We start from the raw sequence: 16,553 nt of genomic DNA on the forward strand, positions 1-16,553 counted from the left end.
AGCTTCAACCTTCAGTTCCAAATTACCATTTTTAAAAATGCCATTGGCTGTTCCGGCCTACTAAAGGTGTCTGTCTGCCCCTGCCTGGTGTTGTCCTCAACTGAATAAAGCTGAGCTTCAACCTTCTGTTCCAAATTACCATTTTTAAAAATGCAATTGGCTGTTCCGGCCTACTAAAGGTGAATGTCTGCCCCTGCCTGGTGTTGTCCTCAACTGAATAAAGCTGAGCTTCAACCTTCAGTTCCAAATTACCATTTTTAAAAATGCAATTGGCTGTTCCGGCCTACTAAAGGTGTCTGTCTGCCCCTGCCTGGTGTTGTCCTCAACTGAATAAAGCTGAGCTTCAACCTTCAGTTCCAAATTACCATTTTTAAAAATGCAATTGGCTGTTCCGGCCTACTAAAGGTGTCTGTCTGCCCCTGCCTGGTGTTGTCCTCAACTGAACAAAGCTGAGCTTCCACATTCTGGCTTTCGCCCTATACTATCAGATATTAAACTGCATTTGGCCTACTAGTGTGGTTATGCCCTTGAAACAGTGTCTGCTGCTCTTGGGTTTGCTACTCCACTGAACAAAGCAATGCCGCCTGTTTAGTCCTGTTACCAATTTTGAACTGCATTTAGCCTACTTTATTCTTTGGCCCTATATCTGTTTCCTCCTCATCCTGCCCATTGCCCAGCCACTGCTAGATGAGTCTGCTGGTACATTGACCTAGACCACTACATTCCCCTTATACTCTACACAGCCAGAATCTGACCCTGCTGAAAGTAAGGTTCCCCTTCCCGCATGTTATACCACCTTACACAGGGACAGAGAGGAAGGTGCAGATGAAAGTGCAGGTTCCTTCATCAGGTGGGGGGGCATACTCGTTGGCGACGTCACTGGCACAGGGCCCCTCAGAGTACGCAAAAGTGTCGCTGCTGGTGGGAGGCGCCCCCGCCATGCAAACACACATCGCTGTACTTTGAGGGGCCCTGTGCCAGTGCCAATGCGAACGAGTGGGCCCCCCCTGCTTGCTCAGGATCACAGCACTTGCAACGTTGAAATACTTACCTTTCCCTGCAACACCGCCGTGACGTAGTCCGCATTTCCTGGGCCCACGAAAAACTTGAGCCGGCCCTACTCCCCCCACAACTTTTGCCAAATGACCCCCAATTCCCTATGCCCAACTATTATTATAAAGTTAATTAAGATTGACAAGCTTCAGAAACAAGAATGGATGTTTTTGGCATTAAAATGGGCACTGTAGGTGTTTTCCTGGCCTCCACTCACTGCCGACTATGCTTCCCCATTGACTTGCATTGGGTTTCGTGTTTCGGTCGATCCCCGACTTTTAGCGATAATCGGCCGACTGCACTCGATTCGACTCTGGACAAAATCGGGTTTCACAAAACCCGACTCGATCTTAAAAAAATGAAAGTCGCTCAACTCTAGCTGTAGGTGCTCAAGGTTGTCCTGATTCAGGTCTAAGATTAGACTGGTATCAGTCTGCTGATTCATCAGGAGTATGCCCAGACATTATTGGAAGTACATACATGCACATAGGTGCCAAACGCACGAATGAGTTTTAATTTGGGTTGTTGAAATTATCTGGTAATAATTTCACATCAATAGCAGCTTTAGAAATTTATGTACTTTGAAAAGTTTCCTATATATACAGCTCTGCCAAAAATTAAGAGACCATTGCAAAATGTTCAGTTTGTCTGATTTTTCTCTTTATATGTATATTTTTGAGTAAAATGAAAATTGTTCTTTTATTCTATAAACTACTGATGACATGTCTCCGAATTTCCAAGCAATAAATGTTATATTTATTTTCTGAAAATGAGAAATGGCTCAAAATAACCAAAAAATGCAGTGGTGCTTGCAGACCTCAAATAATGCAAAGAAAACAAGTTCATAATCATTTAGAAACAACAATACTAATGTTTTAACTCAGGAAGAGTTCAGAAATCAATATTTTGTGGAATAACCATGATTTTTAATCACAGCTTTCATGCGTCTTGGCATGCTTTCCACCAGTCTTCCATACTGCTTTTGGGTGACCTTATGCCACTCGTGGGGCCAAAATTTAAGCAGTTCTTTGTTTGATGGCTTATGATTATAAATCTTCCTCTTGATTATATTCCAGAGGTTTTCAATGGGGTTCAGGTCTGGAGATTGGGCTGGCCATGACAGGGTTTTGAGGTGGTGCTCCTTCATCCACACATTGATTGACCTAGCTGTGTGGCATGGTGCATTGTCCTGCTGTAAAACCCAGTCCTCAGAGTTGGGGAACATTGCCTGAGCAGAAGGAATCAACTGTTTTTCCAGGATAACCTTGTATGTGGCTTGATTCATCTGTCCTTCGCAAAGATTAACCTACCCTATTCCAGCTTTGCTGAAGCATCCCCAGATTATCACCGATCCTTCACCAAATTTCACAGTGGGTGCAAGACACTGTAGCTTGTACGCCTCTCCAGGTCTCCGTCTAACCATTACACAACCAGGTGTTGGGCAAAGCTGAAAATTAGACTCATCAGAGAAGATTACCTTACTTTAGTCCTATATGGTTCAATCAATATGGTATTTGGCAAACTTTAGCCTGGCTCTCCTTTGCTTTTCATTGATGAAAGGCTTTTTTTTTAGCTTTACATTACTTGAGTCCTGCCTCTAGGAGCCTGTTACAAACTGTTCTCGCCATGCACTTCACCCCAACTGCCATTTGCCATTACTTTTGTAGATCACTTGATGTCATCCTGTGGTTGCTGAGTGACATTCGAATAAGATGACAGTCATCCTATCAGTGGAGAGTCGCTTTCACCCTTTGCCGGTCTTTAGCTTTGTTGTCCCCAATGTCTGCTGCTTGACCTTGTTGTATTGGACCGATAATTTTAAGGACGGAGGCAACATGAAGCTCACTGTATCTAGTAAAGCCAGAATTAAGCCCTTCTTTTCCTCACTCAAGTCATTTCAACTCCTTTGGCATGGTTAAAAGTTATTTTTTCATTCCTATTACTTTTGGCATATTACTAGCACTTGTTTTGCCATCCAGATTGTCCTATTGCAAGAGGATTGTGAAGACCACAGCATTGTTTTTTTATACTTTCCTTTGTTAAATAAGATTTGGTTCAGGTGATCACCTAATCAGAAGCACATTAAGCAGAATGAAGTGTAATCTGGCTGGAATTCAACTGACACTGAAATGGAATGGCTGTCAGACATGTGGAGAAGCTGATTTTTATAAAACTGTGCAGTGGTCTCTTAATTTTTGCCAGAGCTGTATATATAGAGTACAGACAAAATGTTTGGCCACACCTTCTCATTTAAAGATTTTTCTGTATTTTCGTGATTATGAAAATTGTACATTCACACAGAAGGCATCACAACTATGAATTAACACATGTGGAATTATATACTTAACAAAAAAGTGTGAAACAACTGAAATTATGTCTTATATTCTAGGTTCTTCAAAGTACCAACCTTTTGCTTTGATGACTGCTTTGCACACTTTTGACATTCTCTTGATGAGCTTCAAGAGGTAGTCACTCAAATGGTCTTCCAAGAATCTTGAAGGAGTTCCCAGATATGCTTAGCACTTGTTGGCCCTTTTGCCTTCACTCTGCGGTCCAGCTCACCCCAAACCATCTCGATTGGGTTCAGGTCTGGTGACTGTGGAGGCCAGGTCATCTGGCGTAACACCCCATCACTCTCCTTCTTGGTCAAATAGCCCTTACACAGCCTGGAGGTGTGTTTGGGGTCATTGTCCTGTTGAAAAATAAATGATGGTCCAACTAAATGCAAACCGGATGGAATAGCATGCCGCTGCAAGATGCTGTGGTAGCCATGCTGGTTCAGTATACGTTCAATTTTGAATTATATCCCCAACAGTGTCACCAGCAAAGCACGCCCACACCATTACACCTCCTCCTCCATACTTCACTGTGGGAACAAGGCATGTAGAGTCCATCTATTCACCTTTTCATCTTGGGTCCCTGTGTGGCCGCCCCTTCATTGGGTGCAGTATTATAGCCAATACAGTTATATGAAAAAGTTTGGGCACCCCTATTAATCTTAAGCTTAATGTTTTATAAAAATTGTTTTTTTTGCAGCAGCTATTTCAGTTTCATATGTCTAATAACTGTTGGACACAGTAATGTTTCTGCCTTGAAATGAGGTTTATTGTACTAACAGAAAATGTGCAATCTGCATTTAAACAAAATTTGACAGGTGCATAAGTATGGGCACCTCACCATTTTGACCATTAATATTTAGTAGATCCTCCTATTGCAAAAATAACAGCCTCTAGTTGCTTCCTGTAGCTTTTAATGAGTTCCTGGATCCTGGATGAAGGTATTTTTGACCATTCCTCTTTACAAAACAATTCCAGTTCAGTTAAGTTTGATGGTCGCCGAGCATGGACAACCCTCTTCAAATGATCCCACAGATGTTCAATGATATTCAGGTCTGGGGACTGGGATGGCCATTCTAGAACAGTGTAATTGTTCCTCTGCATGAATAGATTTGGAGCAGTGTTTTGGATCATTGTCTTGCTGAAAGATCCATCCCCTGCATAACTTCAACTTTGTCACTGATTCATGAACATTATTGTCAAGAATCTGCTGATACTGCGAGGAATCCATGCGTCCCTCAACTTTAACAAGATTCCCGGTGCCAGCATTGGCCACACAGCCCCAAAGCATGATGGAACCTCCACCACATCTTACTGTGGGTAGCAAGTGTTTTTCTTGGAATGCTGTGTTTTTTTGCCGCCATGCATAACGCCTTTTTGTATGACCAAACAACTCAACCTTGGTTTCATCAGTCCACAGGACCTTCTTCCAAAAAGAAATTGGCTTCTCCAAATATGCTTTTGCATACCTCAGCTGACTCTGTTTGTGGCGTGCTTGCTGAAACGGCTTCTTTCGCATCACTCTCCCATACAGCTTCTCCTTGTGCAAAGTGCGTTGTATAGTTGACCGATGCACAGTGACACCATCTGCAGCAAGTTGATGCTGCAGCTCTCTGGAGGTGGTCTGAGGATTGTCCTTGACTGATCTCACCATTCTTCTTCCCTGCCTTTCTGATGTTTTTCTTGGCCTGCCACTTCTGGCCTTAACAAGAACAGTACCTGTGTTCTTCCATTTCCTTACTATGTTCCTCACAGTGGAAATTGACAGGTTAAATCTCTTAGACAGCTTTTTGTATCCTTCCCCTGAACAACTATGTTGAATAATCTTTGTTTTCAGATCATTTGACAATTGTTTTGAGGAGCCCATGATGCCACTCTTCAGAGGAGATTCAAACAGGAGAACAACTTGCAAGTGGCCACTTTAGGGTACGTGTCCACCTTCAGGATGACAGGTTTGGACGGAGTGGCAAACCCGCTCCGCCCTAAGCCCCGCCCCCTTCTGTGACGCGATGATGCTGGATGTGTTCATTGCACTCATCCGGCATCATCGCACCCCACACATAGGGCCCTGTGATATACCTTGCGGCAGCGATGCGTTGCCGCAAGGTACACGGACATGCTGTGATCTTAAAAGACGCGCAGCATTTCCAGAATCGCAGGGCCGCCGGGTGGATAAAATCCCCTCCACTATGCTGTAGCATCTGGATGCTGTGTGTTTGACGCTGCAGCTCTGCGCAGCGGCAAATACGCAGCGTTTCCTGAACGTTGACATATACCCTTAAGTAGCTTTTCTCATGATTGCATACACCTGGCTATGAAGTTCAAAGCTCAATGAGGTAACAAAACCAAAAAAAGTGCTTTAGTAAGTCAGAAAAAGTAGGTAGGAGTATTTAAAACAAGAAAATGATAAGGGTGCCCATACTTATGCACCTGTCAAATTTTGTTTGAATGCAGATTGCACATTTTCTGTTAGTACAATAAACCTCATTTCAAGGCAGAAACATTACTGTGTCCAACAGTTATTAGATATATGAAACTGAAATAGCTGTTGCAAAAAAAACAATTTTTATAAAACATTAAGCTTAAGATTAATAGGGGTGCCCAAACTTTTTCATATAACTGTATATTATTGTAAATTTAGGATCAGAATTACAGTTACTTATTTTCCTCTATGTAGGGAAAGTATTCTGTCAAATCAACATTACAAAAATCTTTTCAGCTCCTCAACTCCTAAAATCATCCAAAAGTCAACGGTCTTGATAAATGTCTTTGGACTTTGCAGTTTTATCGCTAGAAAACAGAATCATCTTGGAAATTAATGACTTTTCCTGAAGCTTTAAGGAGAATATTTAGCCACTTAGAGATGAATGGAGAAGGGATCTGTATGGTGTTTGCTGACCCCCGGGCGATGTTTGCTCATGAATCCTCATGGCTGGTGAAACTAATGTGTTGACATGTGATATGCAGACAGCTTCCTTTCTTCCCCCAAGGTGCCTTTGTGTATAGATGAATCAACGTCTTTATTTTCTGAATATATAGAGTTGAGACCTGCAATATGGTTTGATTGAATTATTATTAATGTCTCTTTTCAGAGGGTGACATTTGCTTTCTTTTCATTGCAAGAGATGATATAAAATATCTGTGTAGCTTGTCAAACAGCAGGATGTTTCTCCTGAATCGTCTTCATGGGCAATAGTATGTTTGTATTCTGCTTATCCAGAGTTGTAAGCGTGTACTAACAACTGCAATGGTCAAGGATAGGATATTGAAAGTATGATCCAGCAACTGTGCGGTAATAGGACCCCAGTATGCAAAGAGATAATATGTAGTGTAGTGGTAAAAGGTTACAAAAAGTGGACTAATTTCTTCCAGGAATACATGGGAAAATGGGAAAGAGTCCATACAAAATGAGGTTCTAAGTAGAGGGTACATTTTTTAGGAAAGCAGATTTGCAGTGGGTTCACCTAACACTTTTTTTATTATTAATTATGGGATGCCAAAGCAAATATCAAAAGTGCCCACTTACCAATACTCCATTTCATGCTACCAGTTAGATACAGGAAGGCCTTGTACTTGTCCTTCTAACCCTTCCTATCTGCAGACATTTTTCACAAGCCTTGTAGGAGAGGAATGGTGACAAGGTGACATTTAAGATAAGTGCTTCACCCAGAAATCTCCTTCTATCCTTCTAGGAACTGTCGTTTTCACTCTGTAGGTTGTACTGGTGATAGAGAGGTGATGGACAGTATCTCTGGGTGGAGGTGTAGCTTTTCAGGAGTAATCAGCTCCCTGATGTGGTCTCTTGGTCAGCACCACACTCTACTTAAACTCACAGCTGTTTACTGTGCGCTGCAAGGTATTGCACTCAGTTAGGCCACATCCACACTTTCAGTATTTGTTCAGTATTTTACATCAGTATTTGTAAACCAAAACCAGGAGTGGAACAATCAGAGGAAAAGTATAATAGATATGCTGTTATGACTGCCACAGCACATTCATACTGGTAATGTACAAACCAAGGAGACAAACACCGGAATCTGACAGTTCCCTGTTAAGACTAGGAAATGCCCTTCCCTTTACTGTCCCTGCCTGACTGCGGATGGCGCCCCCACTCAATGGCATCCAGTGGCGTATCTAGGGGGGCAGCCGGGGCATGTGCCCCGGGCGCAGCCGGCAGGGGGGCGCAGTCGGGCCGCCTAATGTGGCGGTCCGCAGTGTCTCCCCCGGCGGCTGCATTATGCCGCCCCCGGTCTGGGAGTCAGCTGTTCTCTGTGCCGACTGTCAAGCTGACAGCCGGCACAGAGAAGCTGCAGAGCGCCAGCTCCCAACGTGTGCAGAGGTGGAGGGGGGCCCCTGCAGAGTGGCTGCGGCGGGCAGGGAGAAATCCCTGCAGCTCCGCTGCCCAGCGATCTGTCTTCCTGCTTCCTCTTGCTTCCTCTCACACAGACGCGCCGCTGGATGACGTCATCAGCGGCCGGCTGTGTCAGAGGAAGGCGATGAGATGCTGTGGCAGAGCGTGAGGAGAGGTGAGAGGTGTGTGTGAATGTGTGTATGTGTGTGTGTGCATGTGAATGTGTGTTTGTGTGTGAATGTGTGTGTGTGAATGTGTGTGAATGTGTGTGTTTGCGTGTGTGTGTGTGTGTGTGTGAGAATGTGTGTGAATGTGTGTGTATGTGTGTGTGAGGGGGGAGGAGAGGGCAATGATGGGGCTGACGGGGAGAGAGCAATGATGGGGATGGTGGAGGAGGAGAGGGCAATGATGGGGGTTGACAGGGGGCATATGTCCTTGGGGGGGCACCAAAATGAATTCTTGCCCCGGGTGCCAGAAACCCTAGATACACCTCTGATGGCATCATTACCTGAATGTCCTTAGTAGCTCCTAGTATTGCTGGAGAAGCAGTTTCCTAAGGAGGAAGGGAATCGCACACACAACAACTGCAACCAACAGAAACTATAGCTAAGTGAATTAATGCAATAAAGTCTATCAGCAACAAGTGACACCAGTAGGGGAAGGTATTTAAAGCTGCACCCAACAGGTGATAGGACAGAAAAACAGAGTAAATAAAAAAACACCCAAAGAAAAGGTGTATCTGTTGTGTCCCAGTAGGAGAGACACCGACCATAGAGCAAAGAATCAAGTTTGCATCCAGAAGCATGACAAAGATTTGCACCACTTCTGCTTTTCCCACCCACTCCTGGTTTTCACTTACAAATACTGATGTAAAATATGGACCAAATACTGAACGCGTGAACATGGCCTCAAATTTGAACACCTAATGCTATTTTATTTGATATCTTGTTTCTGCCCCTGCTTTATCCTGACTTATTTTTGTCTGACCATCTGGGATCTGACTTCAGATGGATACAATTTTCGCTTATGCTCCAGTCCCAGTTTTATCTCGCCTGCCTCTTAGGGTATGTGTCCACGTTCAGGATTGCATCAGGATTTGGTCAGAATTTTATGCAGGTAAAATCCTGACCAAATCTGCACCTGAGGTCACTGGCAGGTCACCTGCGTTTTTCATGCATTTTTTGATGCGTTTTTAGGCCATGTTCACACTTTGCGGCGTCCCTCTGTGGGTTCTCCCGCAGCGGATTTGATAAATCTGCAGGGCAAAACCGCTGCGGTTATCCCTGCAGATTTATCGCGGTTTGTTCTGCGGTTTCCGCTGCGGGTTTCCGCCTATACTATTGATGCTGCATATGCAGCAATATGCAGCATCAATAGTAATGTTAAAATAAAAAAAAAAGTTTATATGCTCACCCTCTGACGTCCCGATCTCCTCGGCGCTGCACCCGGCGGTCCGGTTCCAAAGATGCTGTGCGAGAAGGACCCTTCATGACGTCACGGTCATGTGACCGCGACGTCACGATCATGTGACCGCAACGTCACCGCAGGTCCTGTTCGCACAGCAACTCTGACCGGCCGGCCGCGTGCAGCGCTGAGAGGTGAGTATAACATGATTTTTTATTTTAATTCTTTTTTTTACACACAAATATGGTTCCCAGGGCCTGGAGGAGAGTCTCCTCTCCTCCACCCCTGGTACCACCCGCACATTAACCGCTTACTTCCCGCAACGTGGGCACAGCCCCATGCGGGAAGTAAGTGGTTCAATGCATTCCTATGAGTGCAGAATCGTAGCGATTCTGCACAAAGAAGTGACATGCTGCGGGTTGTAAACCGCTGCGTTTCTGCACAGTTTTTCCCGCAGCATGTGCACAGCGGTTTGTGGTTTCCATAGGGTTTACATGTAAATGTAAACGCAATGGAAACTGCTGCGGACCCGCAGCATCAAAATCGCCGCGGTTCCGCGGTAAAAGACGCAAAGTGTGAACATGGCCTTAACGCGTTTTGATGCGTTTTTCATGCGTTTTTTGACACATTTTTTCATGCGGATTTGTGTGTGTTTTTGTAAGCTCAATAAAGATATACCAAAAAAAAAGGTGATGTAATTTCTTGTATAACCTCTTCATTTACATACTCCATTGAAGAATAATGTTTACACACACAGACAGATGATAGATAACAGATAGATTGATAGATAGATAGATGATAGATAATAGATAGATCTATCGTATTTATCTATCGTATCTATTATCTATCTATAAATATATCTATCGATAGATATATCTATAGATAGCTAGATAGATATATCAATAGATAGATAATAGATAGATGATAGATAGATAATACCAAGCCCGATGTTTAGTATATCTATGTATCTTTATTCTGTTTGTCTGTCTGTCTGTCTGTCACGGAAATCCCAAGTCACTGATTGGTCGCTGCAAAACGGCCACGACCAATCAGCGACGGGCACAGTCCTGCGGTGAAATAGCCGCTCCCTACTCCCCTGCAGTCAGTGCCCCCTCCAGTCAGCGCTCACACAGGGTTAATGGCAGCGTTAACGGACCGCACTATCCCGCGGTGTAACGCACTCCGTTAACGCTGGTATTAACCCTGTGTGACCAACTTTTTTACTATTGATGCTGCTTATGCAGAATCAATAGTAAAAAGATCTAATGTTAAAAATAATAATAAAAAAAACCATTATGTACTCACCCTCCGTCGGCCCCTGGATCCAGCTGAGGCCTTTCCCGCTCCTCGCGATGCTCCGGTGACCGGTCCATGCATTGCGGTCTCGCGAGATGATGACGTAGCGGTCTCGCGAGACCGCTACATCATCATCTCGCGAGACTGTAATGCACTCTTGGGATCGGAGTGTTGCGAGGAGCATCGGCAAACGCCTCGCCTGGATCTGGAGGCCGATGGAGGGTGAGTATAGAACTATTTTTTATTTTGATTCTTTTTTTAACAGGGATATGGTGTCCACATTGCTATATATTACGTGGGCTGTGTTAGATACTGCGTGGGCTGTGTTATATACTACATCTCTGTGCTATATACTATGTGCGCTGTGCTATATACTACGTGGCCTGTGTTATATACTGCATGGGCAGTGTTATATACTACGTCTCTGTGCTATATACTATGTGTCTGTGCTATATACTACGTGTCTGGGCAATATACTACGTGGCTGCTATATCTACTGTGTTGGCTGTGCTATATACTACGTGGGCTGTGTTATATACTACCTCGCTGTGCTATATACTACGTGGCTGTGCTGTATACTACGTGGCCGGCCGCGACCAATCAGCAATATTGTCGTGAAATTTAACCCCCACTCACAGCGCGACATACATAAATACAACCATATTCTAGAATACCCAATGCGTTAGAATTGAGCCACCATCTAGTATACATAATCGTCTAAGGGTCTGTTTGTCTGTAACGGAAATTCCGCGTCGCTGATTGGTCGCTGGCGGCTGGCGCGACCATCAGCGACAGGTGCAGTCAGGCCGTGAATTGGTGCGGGATTTAAACCACACTTTGCTGATTGCTCGCGCCCGGCCGGCCGCGACCAATCAGCAATATTGCAGCGAGATTTAAACACCACTTCGTAAATAAAGTACATACATATTCTCGAATACTCGATGTGCTGAAATCGGGCCACCATCTAGTAGATATATAATAGCAAGGCCGATGTTTATGAATGAACCTTTAATACAAAAAGAATGGGCAAAAAAATGGCGTGGGCTCCCGTGCAATTTTCTGCGCCAGAGGGGGAAAGCCGAAGGCCGGGGGCCAATATTTGTAGCCTGGGAGGGAGGTAATACCCATGCCCCCCAGGCTATAAATATCAGCTCGCAGCTGTCTGCGTAGCTTTAACTGGCTATTAAAATAGGGGGACCCCCAAAAAAAAATTGACGTAGGGTCCCCCTATAATTTATAGCCAGAAAGGCTACGCAGACAGCTGCGGGCTGATATTCATAGCCTAGAGAGGGGCCATGGACATTGGCCCCCCGCGGCTACAAATACCAGCCCACATCCACCCCAGAAATGGCGCATCTGTAAGATGCGCCAATTTCGGCACTTAGCCCCTCTCTTCCCACTCCCATGTAGCGGTGGGATATGGGGTAATAAAGGGTTAATGTCACTTTGCTATTGTAAGGTGACATTAAACCGGGTTAATAATTGAAAGGCGTCAATAAGATGCCTATCCATTATTAACCCTAGAGTAGTGAAAGAGTTAAAAAAGAAATAGACACAGCCAGAAAAAAGTATTTTATTATTCTTAATTTCACCATACTTACCATACTCGATCGCCTGCAAAAAACGTAAAATAATAAACCGTATAGTCCGACGTAGTCCAATTAATAACCAGTGTCCCACGACGATCTCCCCTATAGAACAGTGACATCGGGTGATCACTGCTCTATAGGACCTCCAGTGACACACTGACAGGAGACAATGGCTCCTGCAGTGCATCACTGAGAGGTTACTGTAGTTCACTGGTCTCACTTTATGGCAATTGCTGCGTGGAAAGTTTCTTACACAGCAATGCCAAAAGTGAGACTAGGGACTATTTTCTCACAGGGGCGTAGGAATACATTGTGAGGAATACATTGTGGAAGGATACCCTCCATCATTGTATTCCTGGAGCCCCTGGAGAGTGGTCGCATCAGATGATGCTGCTGCTCTCCACAGGAGATCGTTTGGGACACTCGTTTTAATTGGATTTCTGCGGATCAGGGAGTATAGTTTTTGTTTATTATTTTAATATTTTTTTACAGGTGACACTGGCTTCAGGGATCAAAGTGACAAGTGATGGTGAGTATGTACTCTATGTTTAATGTACTGTATGTCTGTATGTATGTTGTATGTATGTACTGTATGTATGAGTTGTATGTTGTATGGTGCATGTTGTATGGTGCATGTCGCATGTTGTCGCATGTCGCATGTTGTTGCATGTTGCATGTCACATGTTGTTGCATGTCACATGTTGCATGTTGTCGCATGTTGCATGTCGCATGTTGTCGCATGTCGCATGTTGCATGTTGCATGTCACATGTTGTTGTATGTCGCATGTTGCATGTCACATGTTGTCGCATGTTGTTGCATGTCACATGTTGTCGCATGTTGCATGTCGCATGTTTTGGCATGTTGTATGTCGCATGGTGTTGTATGTCACATGGTGTTGCATGTCGCATGGTGTTGCATGTTGCATGTCGCATGTTGTTGCATGTCACATGTTGCATGTCGCATGTTGCATGTCGCATGTTGCATGTTGTTGCATGTCGCATGTTGCATGTCACATGTTGCAGGCCGCATGTTGCATGTCGCATGTTGTATGTCACATGTTGCATGTCACACGCTGCATGTTACATCTTGTCGCATGATGCATGTCACATGTTGTTGCATGTAGCATGCTGTTGCATGTCGCATGTTGTTGCATGTTGCATGTCGCATGTCGCATGTTGTTGCATGTCACATGTTGTATGTTGCATATTGCATGTTGTTGCATGTCGCATGTCGCATGTTGCATGTCGAATATTGCATGTTGCATGTCGCATATTGCATGTCGCATGTTGCATGTTGTTGCATGTAGCATGTTGTATGTTGTATGTTGCATGTCGCATGTTGCATGTCGAATATTGCATGTTGCATGTCGCATATTGCATGTCGCATGTTGCATGTTGCATGTTGTATGTTGTATGTTGCATGTCGCATGTTGTTGCATGTCGTATGTTGTTGTATGTCGCATGCCGTTGCATGTCGCATGTTGTCGCATGTTGTATGTCGCATGTCATCGCATGTTGTATGGTGTTTGTTGTGTGTTGTATGTTGTGTGGTGTATGTGTACACAGTCTAGTCAAGTTCAGCTCTGCTATATCTGGATGCCTGACATCTAGATGTAGCAGAGCCGGTAGATGATTGCCGGAGATAACTCTCCAGCGATCACCTACACTGCAGCATTCTCACAATCAGCTGTTTGTGAGAACCAGACTAGTGACCGGAGATAAGTCCCGGTCATGTGCACGGTAGTTCTCGCAATACCATAAGTTATCGCGAGAACTGCAGTGAACGAGGGACTTCCAGCGGCGGGACAGGTGAGCCGGCATGGACATGCGTAGTAAGCTGCTTGTACGCAGTTTCTAAACATGTGACTAATCATTAGATGCAATTTTATCGCATCTAATGATAGTCTATGGTAAATATACGGCGCGACGACGGAGCGTCGCCGCTTTGTAAACAAGCATGCTGTGTTCTGAAAAGACACGCCGCATGTCTGTTTACGCCGGTCTGCCGCCTCCGTGTTTTACCGCATAGTGGAGACGAGATTTCATGAAATCCCCGCCTCTATGCTGTAACATCTGGACGCTGCGTGTTTGACGCTGCGGCTCTACGTAGTGTCAAACACGCAGCGTTTCCTGAACGTGGAAACATACCCTTACCCATCTTGACTATTTTTGCCTCAGGCTTGTTCCTCACTGCAAATCTGTTTTAACCCCTTAGTGACGGAGCCAAATTTTTGAAATCTGACCAGTGTCACTATATATGGTAATAACTCTGAAAAGCTTCAACAAATCCCAGTGATTTTGAGATTGTTTTTTCGTGACACATTATACTTTATGATAATGGTAAGTTTAGGTCAATATGTTTTGTGTTTATTTATAAAAAATATAAAAAAATTGAGAAAAATGTTAAAAAATTAGCAATTTTCAAACTTTGAATGATTATCCCTTTAATCCAGATGGTCATACCACAGCAAACCATTAATAAATAACATTTCCCACATGTCGGCTTTACATCAGCACCATTTGCAAAATGTTATTTTATTTTGTTAGCATTTTAGGAGGATTAAAAATGTGGCAGCAATTTTTCATTTTTTTAAGGAAATTTACAAAATTTATTTTTTAGGGACTTATCCATGTTTGAAGTGACTTTAGGGGTCTCATATATTGGGAAACCCCCAAATAAGATACCATTTTAAAAACAGCACCCCCTGACATATTGAAAACTGCTGTCAGGTAGTTTATTAACTCTTCAGGTGCTTTACAGAAATTAATGCAAAGTGGCATGATAGGAATGAAAATGTGCATTTATACCACCTAAATGTTTTTAACTTCTGAACTGATTACTACAGCCGTCAGACTCTAAGGCCGGCCTCACACTGGGCGTAAGACAATACGCCACGTATTATACGTCCGTACTACGGCCGTAATACGGAGAAATGTTCCCAAAATATTGATCCGTAGTCAGGGTGTGTCAGCGTATTTTGCGCATGGCATCCTCCGTATGTAATCCGTATGGCATCCGTACTGCGAGATTTTCGCGCAGGCTTGCAAAACCGACATCTAATGGATTTATGTGCTCAAATGTTCGGGAAAACATATATACAGTATATATATATATATATATGTCATTGAGACACATATATATATATTCTGTATTTAGATTTCATTCAGCGCGATATGTGTTAAAAGCCGGTAATTCAATTGCCGGCTTCTCATTTCTCCTGCACAAACCCGACAGGATATGAGACATGGTTTACATACAGTAAACCATCTCATATCCCCTTTTTTTTTGCATATTCCACACTACTAATATTAGTAGTGTGTATGTGCAAAATTTCAGCGCTGTAGCTGCTGAAATAAAGGGTTAAATGGCGGAAAAAATTGGCGTGGGCTCCCGCGCAATTTTCTCCGCCAGAATGGTAAAGCCAGTGACTGAGGGCAGATATTAATAGCCAGGAGAGGGTCCATGGTTATTGGCACCCCCGTGGCTACAAACATCTGCCCCCAGCCACCCCAGAAAAGGCACATCTGGAAGATGCGCCTATTCTGGCACTTGGCCACTCTCTTCCAACTCCCTGTAGCGGTGGGATATGGGGTAATGAAGGGTTAATGCCACCTTGCTATTGGAAGGTGACATTAAGCCAGATTAATAATGGAGAGGCGTCAATTATGACACCTATCCATTATTAATCCAATTGTTGGAAAGGGTTAAAAAACACACACACACATGATTTAAAAGTAGTTTAATGAAATAAACACAGCGGTTGTTGTAATAATTTATTGTTCTCTCAATCCATCAGGAACACCCTCGCTTGGAAAAATAATAAACGCACAAGATACATACCTTCTGGTGAACCGTCTCGTCCCACGAAGTAATCCATCTGAAGGGGTTAACTAATATTACAGGCAGGAGCCCTGCTAAATGCAGTGGTGCTCGTGCTTGTAATTCCCCAGCGAATGAATGAAATGTAGGTCATTGACCTACATTTCCTTCAGTCGCGGTGATGCGCCCCCTGGTGGATGTCCTCATATGACCTGGAGCGTGGGAAAAAGTTCCCAGGCTGCAGTTCATGAGAACATCCACCAGAGGGCGCCTCACCGCGACTCAATGTAAGTACAGATCCTGCTTTCCTTTCAGCACCCGGGGATTCCAGGCACCAGCGAGTGGTTTATCGCAGCTCGTGCCTGTAATATTAGTTAACCCCTTCAGATGGATTACTTCGTGGGACGAGACGGTTCACCAGAAGGTATGTATCTTGTGCGTTTATTATTTTTCCAAGCGAGGGTGTTCCTGATGGATTGAGAGAACAATAAATTATTACAACAACCGCTGTGTTTATTTCATTAAAATACTTTTAAATCATGTGTGTGTGTTTTTTTTAACCCTTTCCAACAATTGGATTAATAATGGATAGGTGTCATAATTGACGCCTCTCCATTATTAATCTGGCTTAATGTCACCTTCCAATAGCAAGGTGGCATTAACCCTTCATTACCCCATATCCCACCGCTACAGGGAGTGGGAAG

Source organism: Ranitomeya variabilis, chromosome 1 (genome assembly GCF_051348905.1).
Source record: "Ranitomeya variabilis isolate aRanVar5 chromosome 1, aRanVar5.hap1, whole genome shotgun sequence".
Classification (NCBI taxonomy): domain Eukaryota; kingdom Metazoa; phylum Chordata; class Amphibia; order Anura; family Dendrobatidae; genus Ranitomeya; species Ranitomeya variabilis.